Raw genomic sequence first — 18,032 nt, 5'->3', positions numbered from 1 at the left:
TTCAGAGTGCCCAGGACTCAGCCAGAGCCCCCAGTTCAAAGTGGAAGATATTGTTCTGAGGAATTGACTCTGAATAGAGTCCATCGAGATCCTGGTTTGATTAAAAAAAAAAAAAGAGCAAAAAATGGAAATAAATACACAGAGAGCCAAAGTGCTTCATTGCAGAGGAGAGCAGGATGGAGAAGGAAGTACCTAGCACAATCTCTTGAGAAGCTGTTGTCTGGTACTTTGTGGTCCTTGCAACATTTCACTACAGAATCCGCCTTAGGATCTCTTGTAGGGCTGGCTTAGTGGTGATGAATTCCTTCAGTTTTTGTTTGTTTAGGAAGACCTTTATCTCTCCTTCTAGTCTGAATGACAGACTTGCTGGTAAAGGATTCTCGGCTGCATAGTTTTCTGTTCGTCACATCGAAGATTTCCTGCTATTTCTTTCTGGCCTCCCAAGTTCCAGTAGATAGGTCTGCCACTAGTCTTATGGGTATCCCTTTATAAGTTAGAGCCTGTTTATCCCTAGCTGCTTTCAGAATTTTCTATTTATCCTTGTATTTTGCCAGTTGTGAAGAAGATCGATTCAATAAAGTTTATTTAATTTTTGAGGGAGAGAGAGAGAAGAGGGAGAGAGCGCACAAGTGGGGGAGGGGCAGAGAGAGAGAGAGGGACAGAGGATCCAAAGCAGGCTCTGCACTGACAGGAGAGTACCTTAAGTGGGGCTCGAACTTGTGAACCAGGAGTTGATGACCTGAGCCAAAATGGGATGACTAACCGACAGAGACACCCAGGTGCCTCATCCTTTTCCTCTTCTTAAAACTAGATTTTCCCATGAGCCAATCAGGCCCTGGGCACAATTACCTCTATTTTAATTGGGGATTCTGGATGATTTCTTGTGACAACAGAATACGTTGGGCCATAGGAGCCCTGCACCTTGCCTTCCACATCTATATTGACAACATAATATGTAGGCCAGTGGAAGGTACCCAGCACAGAATATCTGTGTGTAGTTAGGGCCAAAGGTGTTGGGAGGGAGCTGTCCTCGCTTCAGGGGCAAGGGCAAATGGAGGGAGACATGTCATTCTCGGCTTTCTTCCACTCTCATCTAAAATGAAAGAAGTCAATAGAGTGATTCCCATCCCATCGCTGTTTGCTCCCTAGGACTAGTTTTGCAGGCTAGGTGGGCCAGTGAGGCTGTCAATCACACAGTGAGCTCCCAGGGACTGGTGTGAGATCTCACTGTTTCTGGGCTAACCAAGAGTAATTTGTTTTTTGACAACCCAAAGGAAATATTGCCTACTGTCAGAGAGCAGTTAGTTCTTGGCCTAAGTTGCCAAAGCACAAATAGTCCACGCATACGAAGTGTTCCAGAACTTAGTGCAGAAAGTGGCCGTTCAAAAACAAATGAGCCCCAGGAACCAAGGTTCCAAACACTTGAGCATCAGCCTGCAGCATGGACCCACTACCCCTGAATCCCCGAAGTGTTAAGACTAGTGGCAGACCTATCTACTGGAACTTGGGAGGCCAGAAAGAAATAGCAGGAAATCTTCGATGTGACGAACAGAAAACTATGCAGCCGAGAATCCTTTACCAGCAAGTCTGTCATTCAGACTAGAAGGAGAGATAAAGGTCTTCCTAAACAAACAAAAACTGAAGGAATTCATCACCACTAAGCCAGCCCTACAAGAGATCCTAAGGCGGATTCTGTAGTGAAATGTTGCAAGGACCACAAAGTACCAGACAACAGCTTCTCAAGAGATTGTGCTAGGTACTTCCTTCTCCATCCTGCTCTCCTCTGCAATGAAGCACTTTGGCTCTCTGTGTATTTATTTCCATTTTTTGCTCTTTTTTTTTTTTTAATCAAACCAGGATCTCGATGGACTCTATTCAGAGTCAATTCCTCAGAACAATATCTTCCACTTTGAACTGGGGGCTCTGGCTGAGTCCTGGGCACTCTGAATAGACGACCGCCCACAGGACCTCTTGTAATTTCCCATTAGAACTCTATGCACAATGAGAGACCTAAGATATATGAAGGTGCCAAGCTGTGTATGTAGGTGGTCCCAGAGGTATAGGGACCATCTGGGAGAAAACTAGGAGCAGCTGGGGGAAAAGAAGGTAGATAGACATGCCCAGCAATATTATCCAATTCCCACCTGTAATGTAGAGCCTTGGTCTCCCTTGTAGATATTCCCACCAATTTGCTATTTTCTAAGTCTTGGGTCTGGTGCTGGAAGGGTCCAGAAGAGAACATTTTCACTTCGACTGGGCCAGAGGGCTCGGAAGGGAGCTGGCCTCCTTTCTTAGATGAGGGGACACGAAGTTGCATAGCCTGTTTCCAGATTGATCCCATCGCTGTTGGAGATGTTGTCCTCGGGCCCTCCTTATCCCATTCCCTTCCCTTGGCTCTAGGTCTAACGGTGTCCCCATTTAGACTTAAGAGCCATGGAGCTGTCCCTCACTCGGCCGGTGCCCAGGGATATATTTTCACACAAGCCTATGCGTATGGCAGGAGGGCACCAAGCAAGGCAGCCCAGCCACTGGCAACATAGCACATGCGCTTGCTCAGACTTGGATTTACCTTCCAGCTGGGGCAGCTGGATGCAGAACTTTGAATGCATGATGTGATGTGTTGAACAAAGCCAGGAAAGACCTATAATAAGGATGAACTGAGTCAAGATGCTGACCAGTGTGCAATACGCCTGGAAGAAATGCAGAGGGAGGTACTAGAGCAGGGTTGCCTTGCCTTTTCACATATCATGAAGGTTGCACTGATTTAAAATAAATCGATCTTGCCCTGAGCATCATTCACATATTGTAACAACTTCCCAGTTTACAGTTATTCTTGTCTTTTCAGGACACTTGAAAGCTTGAGAGGATCTGAGGATCTGTCCCTGTGGCAAAACGAAAACAATCAAAAAACTACAGGCCTACTTGGCCAGAAATCTGAGTACTGAGAGACTCGTGCAGAGATGAAGACCCTGGGCCCTTTGGCCAAACATATGCTGCAGTCACAGGGAATGGACCAGAATCCCCAGTTGAAGCCCCGGCTATGACTATAAGACACTCACATGGAATGGAGCCTAGGGAGGGCTCAGAGTGAAAATAGAGCAAAGGGGTGAGAATGGATAGAGGGAAGGCCAGCATTCTGTATCAGGCATAAGAATGAGATCAAGTGGAGAGTGACATGACTAGCACTGTCTTCCCCAGCACACTGACTGACAACTCAGGAATGAGAAACACCTGGAGGCTTTGGTAAAGAGAGGCATCTGTAAGTTCCACCTGAAAGTCCTGTCTGCCAGAAGCCTGCCCAGATTCTTCCTTCAGAAACAGAGGGAAAGACCTGGCTCTGGCTGTGTGTCCTGCCCTTGCCATCAGTTCACAGGGGCAGCAGTGGTAGAGCTGTGGCAGGGATGTGCTCCTGGCTGATGGGCAAGTCTTTGGAAGTGGGACTTGGTGCAGTGTTCCATCCAAAGGTACTTTCTTTGCTGACGAGATCCTGGGGCATCCTGCCCACATGAAAATCTGTTGTTCTTACAAAGGAAGGGGTCTGCATCAGTGAGGGGAGGGAGGCCAACTGGCTACCCATGCTCGTGCATACCCTAGCCAGCTAAGCAACACCCTGTGCTCCGGGACGGAAGGGCCAGGTTTCCTCTGGGATATGACACCCAAAGAGCCTTCAATTTCCTCTGCAACTGACTGGGAGACCATGGCACCATTCATACAGCCATGGCTGGAGAAGTGACAGCCCCATGCTCCTGGAACGTGAAAGGAGACCTAGCTAGAAAAAGCAGCAATGGCATGGGGCTGGATACGAGCAGTGCCAAAGTTCTGCATCTCCAAAGGGAATGGAACCCATCTAGGAAAGAGATATCTTTCTGAATTAAATCTCCATCCAGACAAGATGCCGTCTCCCTTCCTCAAACCTCTGGCTTGCCTACACACAAGCATTCTCCACTGGGCATCTGCAGATACCCTAGGCCTGGTGATGTCCACAAATTCTGAAGCCCAATTTCCATGGCCCCTGTGGGCAAACCTCTTGCACACTCACCAGGCTTGTACCAGACTCATCACTTAAGAAAGGATAAGACTCTGACACACAGACTCTGACAAGATTCCAGGGAGAACCTTGTTACCAAAGAAGAGCAATTCTTTTCTCTTACTCTAATACCCTGCTAAGCAACAAGAGCTATGGGACAGAGGGGCAGCCGACCTCTGGGAGATCAGACTCTGAGAACCCTCTATGGACTCAGGAAATGACTGGAAACTCACCTCCAATCCTTGGAATTTGGCTGTGGACAGGGCAGCCCCATGTCTTGGTGGGTGACTGTGACCAAGTGAGAAAAGCAGCAACAGGATAGGAAGTTGAGTCCAGGTTTTGCATTCCAATGGGCATGGGTCAAACCAAAGAGATGTCGCTATCATCCCTTCATCTTCTCCCGCATTGGGGAGGATGCTGCCCTACTCACTGGCTTCAATTACCCTCAAGCATTCCACCCAGGTATCTTCATACACCCTTAGGTGTGGGGTTGGCCACAAATTCCAAAACGATCTCGAGGAAGACCCAAAGTAAAACCCATATCACCATGAAAAGGGCTCCTCCTAATTCCCAAGCTGAAAGAAAAGGATATTACTCTAAGATGCTAGCCCTGCATAAACTCCATGCAGAAACTCTTTGGACAAAAAAGGGTTAAGTGGTGGAAATGGAGACACAGACTCTCACAGTTCTTCATCTCACTTGAGATTTGGAGAATGTCAAGAATGAAGTCCCCAGCACAGCCTCCTATCAAGCTGCTTGTATCTGGAAATAGAAATGCCCATGGGCTTAGGCAAAGGGAGCCCTCTGAAAAGGTACACCTGAAAACCCTGTCAGCAAGAAACCTCCTTTCATTCTTTTGGAGCCAGAGATTTCTGGCTATGTCTGTCCCTCCAACTTTTTGTAGCAGTTGATGGAGGCAACCGCAGTCTGGAACAGGGATTTCGTTCCCTATTCTTGGAAATGGCTCTTCCTCATCCCTGGTCCATACTGCCCTTGTGCACACTGTGTGCTTCTCAGAATGAAGGCAACTCAATCATCTGGCACAGGGAGGAAAGCTGGCTCCCCTTCACCTCCCATACCACAGCAAGCCAAGCAACAAGCACTCAGGGACTAAAGGCCATCTTTCCTTTGTTAGATCGGAGCCTGAGAGCTCTCCCTGAGCACAGGAGCAGAGTGGGAGTTTGATGCATATCCAGTGGTGTCAGCTGAGTGTGTAATGGCTCCATGGCTCCCAAGGGGGGAGGGAGGGAGTCAGAAATAAAGCAAGGGGAAGGAAATTAGTCCCGGGGGGGCCAAAGTTCAACCTTTCCAGTGGAAATTGGAACCCACTTGGGAAGAAAATGTCTTCCTTCACTGACCCTTGGCCAAAAGGAGGCCAGCTCCCTGCCCATATCTCTGGCTCGGCCTTCACCCAAACATCCAAATCCCAGGACCTTCTGAGAGCCACATACTTCTAAAACCCACAGAATTAATGAAGAAGGAACCCTGTGGGGAAATCTCTCCCACAGTCACAAGGACTGGGTCAGACACCCAAATGGAAGGCAGAGGATATAACTGTGAGACACCGACTCTGTGCGGGTTGTGGGAAGAACCCTATTTCTAAAAACGAGCAAAGATGTGTGATGGTGATAAGAAGGCCCAGCGCTCTTCAGAGACAGGAAGAGGATTTACATGGAGAATGAAGTGCCCATCACCTGCTCCTGGCAAACTGGCCATGGTAATAAGAAACACCTGAAGACTTATGCAAAGGAGCCCTCTAGAGTCTGCATCTGGGAGCCGTGTGAGCAACAGGCCGGCCTTCTTCCTTCAGAAGGACCTAGAGAGCCCTGGCACTTTGCTTCTCTTGTTTTCCCAACACTGGATCGAGTGAGCAGTGACAGTGCAGTAGCCATGAGGTGCCCCCAGCTATCGTTCCAAAGTGTGGAAAGGGGCATTGGGGCCATCTTCCCCTAAAACGCTCTTTCTCAGCTGACCAGCTTCTGAAGCGTCATGCAAGTGCGAATGAACAGTTTACTTTTCAGAGGGAGGCAAGGTGGCTCTCGTCCCCCCACCCTTTGCTACAAACAGCCAATCACCAAGCTCAGGGATTGGAGGGCCATTCTCCTGCGGGATAAACGATGCTCATGGCTGTCACTGAGTGAGCGACTAAGTGAGCACCCAAAGCCCATTCCTTGGTGCCCTATGCATGAGTGCCAGTTCCATGGCTCATAAGGATGAACAAAGACTGAGCCAAAAAGACAGTAAGCGAAAGGGACTGGCTGAAGCCAGGACCAAAGGGAGTTTGATATGTCCATCCAATGGGAATGTGATCACTGTGAAAAAGACACGAGAAACTTCATTTCTCCTAGGCCCAGCAAAGGAGGCCAGTTCCCCGCTAATATTTCTTGCCCAGCCTCCACACAAACGGTTCTCGGCTGGACCCCTTCAAATGGCCTAAGGCTCTGCATGTCCATGGAGTTCTGAAACCAAAATGCCAAAGCCCCTTTGGCTCAACTTGTCCCACAGACACAAAGGTTGGTCCACATTGGACATTTACAAGCCTGAGCGCTTCTTCTGACAGAACTGTATGGACCCCAAGATAAACTTTCATGGATTATTATCAAAGCACGCTCATGAAACTTGATACTCCTAGGGTCAGAGATCTTCATTCACGATGAGAATTGATTGATGTTTGGAAAACACTGACCACACAATAGAGGAAGAGCACGCAGCCGTGGTGAGGAGTCAGAAAAATCTTGTGGGCTTCAGCTACAGGACTACTCCAAAGGATGCCCCCTTGGAGTCCAGTGAACAAAAGACCCTCATGCTCCCTTAACAAATAGAGGGAAACATTGGGTTTTGGTGTGCTTCTGCCCATTGTGTCAGTAGACACGGGCAGTAGTGATGCTGAGGCATGAAGAAGGTGCTTCCATGCGATGATCAAGAAGTGAGAATGAAGATTTAGTGCATATTTTTTTCAAAAGATGTTTTGCGTACTGACAAGGTCATGCAGCAAACTGCACAGGAAAAGACTGAGTGTTCTTCTGAATGAGGGCACCCCCATCAATTAAGGGTGGAGGTCTATGTGGTTACCCGTTCTCTGGTTACTGTAGCCTAAGCACTGAGGGCTCAGGGACAGAAGTGTTAGCTGTCCTCTCAGACATCAGAATCTCAAAGCCCTCCATTGGCTCAGGAACTGGCTGGAAACTCACCTCCAATCCATTGACATTCGTTGTGTATGGGACAGCCCCATGTCCTTGGTGTGTTAATTGAGACCACATTAGAAAAGCAGCAATGGGTTAGTGACTCCCAGGCCAAAGTTCTGTGCTCAAATGGATATGGGTCAAATCGAGGAAAGAGATAATCTATCTTCCCTATCGTCTTCCCACACATGAGGCATGATCGCCCCCTAACCTCTGGCTGTGCCTACCCACAAGTATTTGGCCTCGGAACCTTCACACACACTGGGTTTGGGGATGGCCACATCATTCCGAAACCAAAGTGAGAGGGCCCCATTGCAATACCTATCTCACCATCACAGGGACACCACTAGAATCACAAACTGAAAGAAGGGAATAGTACTCTAAGTCACTGGCCCGGGAAACGTTCCATTCACAACGTTGTTCAAAAAACAGGGTAATGGGTGGACAGGGAGACGCAGATGGCCAGAGTTCTTCATCACACATGAGATGTGGGAAATGTTGAGAATGAAGGACCCAGCACAAGCTCCTATCCTGTGGGGTTAGGCAAAGGGAACCCTGTGAACCACTATACCGGGAGCTCTGTCAGCAAGATGTCTGCTTTTCTTTCCTCAGGGACCAGAGATTTCTGGCTACGTCTCTCCATTCCACTTTTTCTAAATGTTGATGGGAAGCATCGGTGTGGAGCTCTAGGTACTGGGTTCTCCTGGCTGTTGCTCAGGAGTCTGGAATAAGTACTTTTTCTCCATGTTCTTCAAACTAGCTTTCCCTGTGTTGACCCCATACTGATCCATACCACCCATGTGCGAACGCTCTGCTTCTTGGAAGGCAACTCAATCCAGGTCAGTGAGGGAGGCTACCTAGCCTCCCCCTTCCATACCACAGCAGTCCAATCGCCAAGGACTCAGGGACTAAACGCCTTCTTTCCTTTGTTAGATCAGAGCCCAATACCTCTCAGTGAGCACAGGAGCAGAGTGTGAGTAGGTGGCCTACCACAGGGTGCCAGCTGAATATTCGAGTGATGGATCCATGGCTTCTAAGGGAGAAAAATCATTGTCAGAAATGCAGCAAGGTGAAGGAAATGGGCTCAAGGAGGGCCAAAGGTTGATAATTTGGCGCAGGCATTGGATCTACTTGGGAAGGTGTCTTCCTTCATTTGCCCTTGCCTACAAGGAGGCCTACAAGGGCATTTGCCCTTGCCTACAAAGAGTCCTGGTCTCTGCTCAAATATTTGCCCTGGCCTACACACAAACATCCTCTGCTGGGCGCCTTCAAATTTCCCTGGGCCTCTGAATGGCCACATACTTTTGAAACCCAATGAACTAATGAAAACAGAGCCCTGTGGCCAGACTCTGTCACCCAGTCAAAGGGACTGGAAGATTTTCCCGGGGGGGGGGGGGGGGAAGGCAGAGGTTATGACTGTGAGGCACTGACTCTGAACGGGTTGTGGGAAGAACACTGTGTCTACAAAAGAGCAAAGATGTGTAAGGTGGATAAGGAGGGCCAGAGCACTTCAGAGATTTGGAATGAGAATTACGAGGAGAAGAAAGGGCCCAGCACCAGCTCCTGTCAACCTGGCTATGAGAAGAAACACCAGAAAGCTTAGGGAAAAGCACCCTCTACCATCCGCATGAGGGAGCCCTGAAAGCAAGGGGCTGCCTCCTTCTTTCAGGAGGACCCAGAGACCCCTGGAATTTGCTTTCCTTGTTTTTCCCATCTTTGAATGGAGTGAGCAGTGAGAGTGCTGTAGCCATGTAGGGGTGAGGTGCCCCCCGCTGTTGCTCCAAAGTGAGGAAAGGGGCACTGGGTGCCTCTTTCTGTACAGGGCTCTTTCTGTGCTGAACAGCTTCTGGAGCCTCCTGCTCCTGTGTGAACTGTCTGATTTTCAGAAGGAAAGCTCCTCCATGGGGCAGAGCAATGAGGCAAGCTGGTTCCCCTCCCCCCACCTCTTGCTACAAACAGCCGAGCACCAAGCTTAGGGACAGGAGGGCTTATAGCCAGTGCTCATGGCTGTCACTGAGCACAGGACTGAGTGGGTCGCTGACACCCACCCTACCCTTTGGTGCCAGGTGAGTGCCAGCTCCATGAGTCGTAAGGGTGAGCACAGACTGAGCCAGAAAGATATTAAGAAAAAGTGAATGGCTGCAGCCAAGACCAAAGTGTGCAATATTTCCATCCAGTGGGAATGTGATCAGTGTGGATGGGACATATTAATCTTCAATCTTCCTAGGCCCATCATGAAGGCCAACTCATGCCTAATATCTCTGGCCCATCCTCCACACAAACAGATCTCAGCTGGACCACTTTCCATGCCCCAAGTCTCTGGATGTCAACATAGTCCTGAAACTGATATGCCAGCCCCTTTACCTCAACCTGTCACACAAGCCATGAGGGCTGGTCCACATGGGACAATCGCAAGGCAGATTACTGTGCAAGACTGAATTTGTATGGAGCCCAAGACAAACCTTGATGGACAAAAAAAAAAAAAAAAACAAAAAAAAAAACAATGTCGTGAGACTTGATATGCCTAGGGCAAGAGTTCTTCATTAAAGACGAGAATTGGATAATGTTTAGAAGAAACAGACCAGCACAATATATTAGCAAGCTGCCTTGCTCAAAAGTCCGAAGACATTTCATGGGATTTGGCTACAGGAGTTGTCCAAAGGACAACTTGGAGCCCTGTGAGCATGGGGAACACCCACATTCTCCCTTAAGAAGTAGAGGGAAACAGTGGCTTTTTGTGTGCTTCTGCCCATCATATCAGAAGATAGGGGCCCCAATGACACTGAGATATGAATCATGTGCTTCCATGGGAGGATTTGTGGGGGGAACAAGGCCTGGTGCAGGATATGTTCAAAAGCCTTTTGTTAGCTGGTCAGGTCACAGAGCATGCTATACCTGCATAGTCTGTTCTTCTTCCGCATGAGCATACGTCCATCAATTAGGATTGGGGGTCCACGTGGCTACCCATTCCCATGATACAGTAGCCTGCTATGAACTGAGGGCTCAAAGACCGAAGGTCCTTGATATAGCTCTCTTCAGTGATATCAGACTCTGAGAGCCCTGCCTTGACTCAGGAATGTTCTGGAACCTACATGTCCATCCTTGGAACTTGCTTGTTTACAGGAGAGCCCCCATGGTCTTGGTGTGTGAAGTGAGCTCAAGTTAGAAAAGCAGAAATGGGATAAGAATGACCACCAGGGGAGTCAAAGTTCTGCATTCAAAATGCCACTGACCAAATCGAGGAAAGAGATATCTATCTTCCCTCACCCTCTAAGCACACAAGAGACAGGGTCTACCCCTAACATCTGGCTGAGCCTTAGCCACCAGCAGTTTGCCTAGGAACCTTCACACACCCTAAGTTCACATCATTCTGAAACCAAGTTGAGAGAGGCCCATTGCAATACCTATATCATAACCACAAGGACACCACCCGATTCCGGTGCTGAAAGAGGCTATTATTCAAAGACACTGGCTTTGATAAATTCCATGCAGCACTGTTTTTGAAGGAAACGGTAAGTGGTGGGCGAGACACAGGCTACCAGACTTCGTCCTCCCACATGAGAAGTGGAGAGTGGAGAGTGTAAGTACCCAACACAGTCTCCTATCAACTTGGTTGTATCTGGAACAAGAAATGCCTGTGGGCTTAGGCAAAGGGAGCCTTCTGAAGAAATACAGTTGGGAGCCCTGCATTCTGATTTTAGGAGACAGAGATTTCTGGCTATATCTGTCCCTCCCACATGTTCTCTCAGTTGATGGAGGTCACAGGTTTGAGCTTTAGGTATTCGGTTCTGCTTGTTCTTACTCAGGAGTGTGGAACAAGGAAATCTTTTCCAGTTCCTGGAAAAGGCTTCCCCTATGCTGACCCTCTCCTTGTCCATACTGCTCATGTGCAAACTATCTGCTTCTCAGAATGAATGCAACACAGCCATCCAGGACAGTGAGGCAAGCTGGCTCCCCTTCCCCTTCCATACCACAGCAGACCAATCACCAATCTTCCAGGGAATAAAGGCCATCTTTCTTTTGTTAGTTCAGGGCCTGAGAGCTCTCACTGAGCACAGGAGCAGAGTGGGAGTTTGAGGTCTACCCGTGTGAGCTACCTGACTTTCTGAGAGCTCCATAGCTCCTAAGGGAGAAAAAGAGTTGTCAGAAGTGCAGCAAGGTGAAGGATTGGGGCACGGGGGAGGCAGAGCTTGACAATTCCAGTGGGAATTGGGATCCACTTGGAACGAAAGCGTCTTACTTCGTTTGCCCTTGGCCCAGAGGAAGGCCAGCTCCGTGCCCAAATCTCTTGCCCAACCCAAACAAAAACATTCTCTGCTGGGACCCTTCCATTGGCCTGGGTCTCTGAATGACCACATACTTCAGGAACCCAGAGAATTAATGAAGATGGAAGGAAGAGCCTTCTGGCCAAAATATCTCCCACAGTCTCAAGCACTGAGTCAGACTCCTAGGCAGAAGGCAGAAGATATGACTGTGAGACACCGACTCCGAACGGATGGTGGGAAGAACCTTGTTTGTAGAAACAAACAAGAGAGCAAAGAGGTGTAAAGTGGAAAAGGAGGGTCAGTGCTCTTCAGAGAGTGAAAGGGGAATTATGTGGATAAAGAAGGGTCTAGCACCAGCTCCTGGCAAACGGGCTATGGGAAGAAGAAACACCAGCAGCCTTAGCAAGCAGCGCCATCTCGCGTCCGCATCGGGGAGCCCGTTCAGCAACAGGCCTTCCTTTTTCCTTCACAAGGACCTAGAGAGCCCTGGGCTTTGCATTTCTTACTTTTCCCATCATTGAATGGAGTGAGCAGTGACAATGCTGTAGTCAGTTGCCCCCAGGACTTCCCACAAAGTGTGGAAAGGGGCATTGGGGCCTTCTTCCTGTAAAGGGCTCTTTCTGTGCTGACCAGCATCTGGACCCTCCTGCTCCTGTGTGAACTGTCTACTTTTCAGAAGGAAAGACCCTCCATCAGGCAGAACTTAATAAGGCAAGCTGGCCCTCTTCCCCCCGACCTCTTGCTGCAAACAACCAACCACCGAGCTCAGGATTGGAGGGCTATTCTGTGAGATAAATGATGCTCATGGTTGTCACTGTGAGCACAGGACCGAGTGGGAACATGACTCCCTCCCCTTGGTGTCTGCTGAGTGAGTGCCAGCTCCATGGCTCCTAGGGTTGAACAAAGACTGAGTCAGAGTGACAGTACGTCAAAGGGACGGACTGAAGCCAGGACCAAAGGGTTTGATATGTCCATCCAATGGGAATGTGATGAATGGGAAAAAGACATGATAAACTTCATTTCTCCTAGGCCCAGCAAGGAGGCCAGCTCCTCTCTTGTACATCTGGCCCAGGCTCCACACAAAACGGTTCTAGGCTGGACCCTTCAAATGGCCCAGAGCTCTGGATGTCCATGGAGTCCTGAAACCAAAATGCCAGGTCTCCTTTGGCTCAACCTGTCCCACAGACACAAGGGTTCGTCCACAGTGGACATTTGCAACCCGGTGCTATGGCTCTGAGCGACTGAATTTGAGGGGATCACAAGAAGAATCTGGGTGGAGAACAAAGAAATGTCATAAAACTTGATATGCCGAGGGCCAGTGTTTTTGGTTAAAGATGAGATTTGGGTAATGTTTAGAAAAATCTGACGAGCACAATATATTAGTACACTGGCTTGCTCAGGCGTCAGAAGAACCCTTTGTCAGCTTGGCTAAAGCAGTACCTCAAAGGATGCCCCTTGGAACCCTGTGAACAAGAGATCCCCACTATCCCGTAAGAAATAGAGGGAAGTTTTGGCTCCTGTTGTCCTGCATATCGTGTCGGGAGATACGGGCAGCAGTAATTCTGAACCATGAAGAGTATGCTTCCCTGGAATGATCAATAGGTTTGAACGAGGCTATGGTGCACCATTTATTCAAAAGGCTTTTGGTGTGCCGATCAGTTCACAAAGCATGTTGCACATTCACAGTCTGTCTTTTCTCCCAAGTGAGGGCAACTCAGTCAGTTAGGGTCGGGGATTCATGCGGCTACCCTTTCCTACGATACTCTGGCCTGCTATGCACCGAGGGATCAGGGCCACGTGTGGTAGCTGTCCTCTCAGGTATCCGACTCTGAGAGCTCAGCATTGATTCACAAAAGGCCTGGAACCTCAACTCCAAACCTTGGACCTTGGTTGGTACGGGTCAGCCCCTTGGTCTTGCTGTGTGAACTGACAAGTTAGAATAACAGCAGCGGGATCGGAATCACTACGAGGGGAGTCATGGCCCTGCATTTCAAATGGACATTGGTCAAATCTAAGAAATAGATATATCTGCTTTCCTTTTCTCTTGTCCTGCATGGGAAGCAGGACACCCTGCTTACCGGGGGCTTAGCACACCCACAAGCATTCTCCCTGGACACCTTCCAATGCCCTGGGGTTTTGGTTAGCCACACAATTCTGCTAGCAAATTGGGAGGGGTCTGAGTAAAACCTGTATCACCATAACATGGACACTGGCAGACTCCAACTTGAAAGGAGACATTATATCTCTCAGACACTGGTTTTAAACAGAAACTTAATTTTTTTTTTTTTTTCAGAAAGAGAGCCAAGTTGTGTAAATGCAGACACAGAGTGCCAGTGTTCTTCATTAGAGCTGACATATGGAGAATGTTGAGAGTGAAATAACCATCACAATTTCCTATCAACCCGCTTGTATCAGGAATAAAAAATGCCTGTGGGCTTAGGCAAAGGGAGCCCTCTGAAGGACTACACACAGGAGCCTTCTCATCAAGAAACCTGCAGCCTTTCTTCAGGAGCCAGATTTCTGGGTTTGTCTATCCCTTCCAGGATTTCCGTCAGTGTTCCCAGGCACCAGTGTTTGACCTGTAGCTATTGAGTTTTGCTGGCTCTTGCTCAGGAGTCTGGGACAAGGACTTGATTTCCTATACTTGGAATGGGGTCTTCCCGTGCTGACCCACTCCTGGTTTCTTACTGCCCATGTGCAAACTGTGTGCTTCTCAGAATGAAGGCAACTCAATCAAGCAGGTGAGTGAAGCAAGGTCTCTCCCCTTCGCCTTCTCTACCAGGGCAGGCCAAGCACCACCCACTCAGAGGCCATCGTTCCTTTGGCATAGCAGAACCTTGAAAGCTCTCACTGAGCACAGGACCAGAATGGGAGTCTGTGGCCTACCCCAGGGTACCAGCTGACTGAGTGACAGTTCTGTGGCCCCTATGTGTGAACAAAAGTTTATTTCAAAGGACAGCCATGGGAAGAAAATGACTAGGAGGCGTACCAAAGCTTGGCATTCCATATGGGAACTGGATCATCCTGGAAAGATGAGGTCTTCGTCATCTTCATTTCTTCTCAGCCCATTGATGGGCACTGCAACCTCTGCTCCAGCATACCTACCAAGTGTCTCCACTGGGCATCTTCCAATGACCCAGGCCTTGTGATGTCCGTATACCTCTGAAACCAGATGAAGGGGTGGTCCTTTGAGAAAACCCATTGCACACTCACAGGGACTTCACCACGCTCTCCACTTGGAAGTAGAGGCTGTTCCTCTGAGAATCTCACTTGGAATCAAGGCCAGGGAGAAAATCTTTTGGAAGTAGAGCAAAGGGGTTCAAAATGTTAGTACGCGTGCTAGAGGTCTTCATCAGAGATGGGAATGGGAGAATTTTGTGAGTGAAGAGACTAGCACAGTCTTCCAGCAAAGTCGACGGTCTCAGGAATTAGAAACAGCCACGGGCTTCGGGAAAGGGACCTCTCTCTCTCCGGGCCACACCCGAAGCACTGCCATCATAAGGCCTCCTTTATTCCTTCAAGTAGAGAGGGGAAAGCCCTGGCTTTGAATGTCTTTCCTGCCATCCTATCGGCAGAGAGGCGCAGCAGAGATGTATCAGGGTGTATGTGGAGCACTGAGGTGTTGTGTTTGCTAGGTGTGTGGTGTATGGAAAGGGCATGTGTATGTGGTTTATCAGCAGTATGTCTCTGGTGTATGTGCGGTGTGTGCATTTCTGTGCATGGTATATGTGAAAGTGTGTGTGGGGGGGGGTGGAATACGTGTGCTGTATAGGTGGTGTGGTGTGTGGGTGGTGTCTGGACTATGTGACGGATATTTCGTGTATGTGATGTGCTTTGGGTATGTTCCGTGTAAATTGGGCATGTCGTTTATACATGGGGTGTGTGTCCAGTGAGATTTTGAAGCAGTGTAAAAGTGCTATACATGGGAGCTTTTATTGAATGCGTGTGGTACCTGCAGTATGTTGTGATAAGTTTTGTCTCTGTGTGGTGTGTTTGGTGTTTGTGTGTTTCTTAGGCACTGTGGGAGGTGGAAGTGCGGTGTTTGTGGTGTGTAAGAGGTAGGTGTGCGGAGTGTGTTTGGTGTGTAGACCTTGATGAGTTGTTTATAGTGCGGTGGGTGTGAAAATGAGAATTTGGTGTGTTGGTTGAAAGGCAGGTTCTCCACATTTTTGTTTCCCAGGATTGTGGGTGTGGAACGTTCCTTAGAGTTCCTCGAATAGGGTTTCAAACATGTCTAACGTAGTGAAACAAGAGGTTAGGCGAAAGATGGTTTCTCCGTGGTTTACTTTCAAGGCGTTGAGTGTATGGTACTGTCATTATTTATACATGTAGGCCTAGTTTTTCCATCACTTCACAGCTGGGGAACAAGAAGCTAGTTGAACGATGCTTTCTCCAGTGTTTTATTCCAGAGTTGAGTATATATGGTACTTTCCCTATAAGTCCCCTATATATTTTCAAACACGCCCAATATGTAGCGAAACAAGTTAGTTCAAAGACATATTCCACAGGGTTTTTCACATGGTTTCCTACACTCTCGCTGTAGGCCCTGCATGTGTTTTCAAACAGTTCTCACTGAGTGAAACCCCATGTTAGTTGACAGATGGTTTCACCACACTGTTGTTTCACAGGGTTGGGTACATGGCAAAAGTTTCGGTGTCAGCCTGGCATGGCTTTGAAACACTTGTAACTTAGTGAAACAAGATGTTAGTCGAAGGATGGTTTCCCCACAGTGTTGTTTGCCAGAGTTGAGTACATGGCACTTTAGGCCTACGCCCCACATAGGTTTTCACACACTTCTGACATAGTGAAACCAGCTGTTACTTGAAAGAGAGTTTCTCCACTGTATTCCCCGCCCCCCCCCCCCCACACACACAATGCTCATAGCATTGGTTTACACACCCTTCTGAGTGAAAGAAGATGTCAATTGGAAGATTTTTACCCCACAGTGATGTTTCACAGAGCTGAGTCTATGGCAATTTCCACCTAGTCCACGCATGGTTTTCAAACACTTCTCAATTAGTGATATTATTTGGTAGTTGAAAGATGGTTTCCCCACAGTGTTGTTTCACAGAGTGTAGTGTGTTGCACTTAGCTTGTAGGCCTCGCATAGGTTTTCAAACAGTTCTCTCTTGGTGATATCAGACGTCAGTTGAAAGGTTGTTTCACAGAGTGGAGTATGTGGCACTTATCCGCCTAGGACCCGCATGGGAAGTCAAATATTTTTAACAGTGAAAGCAGATTTGAGGGGAAATGTGGCTTCTCCACCGTGTTGGTTCGTGGTTGCGTATATGGCACTTTCCGGGCACGTCCTGTGTAGGTTTTCAAAGTCTTCTAACTTTTTGAAACCAGAGGTTAGTCACAAGAGGCTTTCTCCACAGTACTCTTTCACACTGTCGAGTATACGTCGCTTTCCACATCATCCCCTCCCCCCCCCCCCCAGGTTTTCCAACATTTCTACCTTAGTGATACAAGATATTAGTTGAAAGATTTTCACAAAGTGCAGTTGGACAGAGTTGAGTATATGGCACTTTTGGCATTGGCCCCTCATAAGTTTTGAAACACCTCTAAGTTAGTGAAACAAAATATTAGTTGAAAGATGGTTTCCCCACTGTGTTGTTTCACAGAGTAGAATATACGGCACTTACCCTGTAGGACCCGCCTAGGTTTTCAAAGCATTGTCACTTATCGAAACCTCATGTTATTTGACAGAATCTTTCCCCACACTGTTGTTTTACAGAGATGAGTATATGGCACTTTCAGCGTAGGCCTCGCAAAGGTTTTCGGCACTTCTAACTTAGGGAAGCAAACTGTTAGCTGAAGGATGGTTCCATACAGTGTTGTTTCACAGAGTTGAGTACATGGCACTTTAGGCATAAGCCCCGCATAGTAGTCAAACACTTCTAACAGAAAGTAAATGTTACTTGAAAAGAGGGTTTCTCCGCAGTATTTTTTACAGAGTCGGGTTTATATCACTTTCCTCCCAGTTCCCAGCACGGGTTTTCAAACACTTCTAACTTACTGAAACAAGAAGTTAAGTGAAAGATGTTGATCCCGCGGTGTTGTTTCATAGAGTTGAGTATATGGCACTTTCTGACTAGGACGTGCATCGGTTTTCAAACACTTCTGAATCAGGGAAATCAGATGGTGGCTGAAAGGTGGTTTCACCACACTGTTGTTTCACAGTTGAGTAGATGGCACTTGCCTCATAGTTCCTCACATGGGTTTTCAAACACTACCCAACTTAAACAAGATTCTAGTTGACGATGGTTTCCCCAAAGGGTTGTTGGACAGAGTTGTGTATATGGCACCTTCTCCCTAGAACGCGCGTAGGTTACTTTGTGAAAGAAGATGTTGGTTGAAGATGTTTCCCCACAAGGTTGTTTCACAGAGTCATATGGCATTATCCGCATAGTCTCCGTAGGGGCTTTCAAACACTTCTAACTTCGTGGCACCAGACGTTAGTTGAAAGATGTTTTCTCTACAAGCTTCCTTCACAGACGTGAGTATATTGCACTATGTTCCTAGGCCTCGCATGAATCTTCAAACACCTCAAACTCA

This window comes from Panthera onca, chromosome D3, assembly GCF_046562875.1.
Source record: "Panthera onca isolate mPanOnc1 chromosome D3, mPanOnc1 haplotype 2, whole genome shotgun sequence".
NCBI lineage: Eukaryota > Metazoa > Chordata > Mammalia > Carnivora > Felidae > Panthera > Panthera onca.
This window is presented reverse-complemented; position numbering follows the sequence as displayed.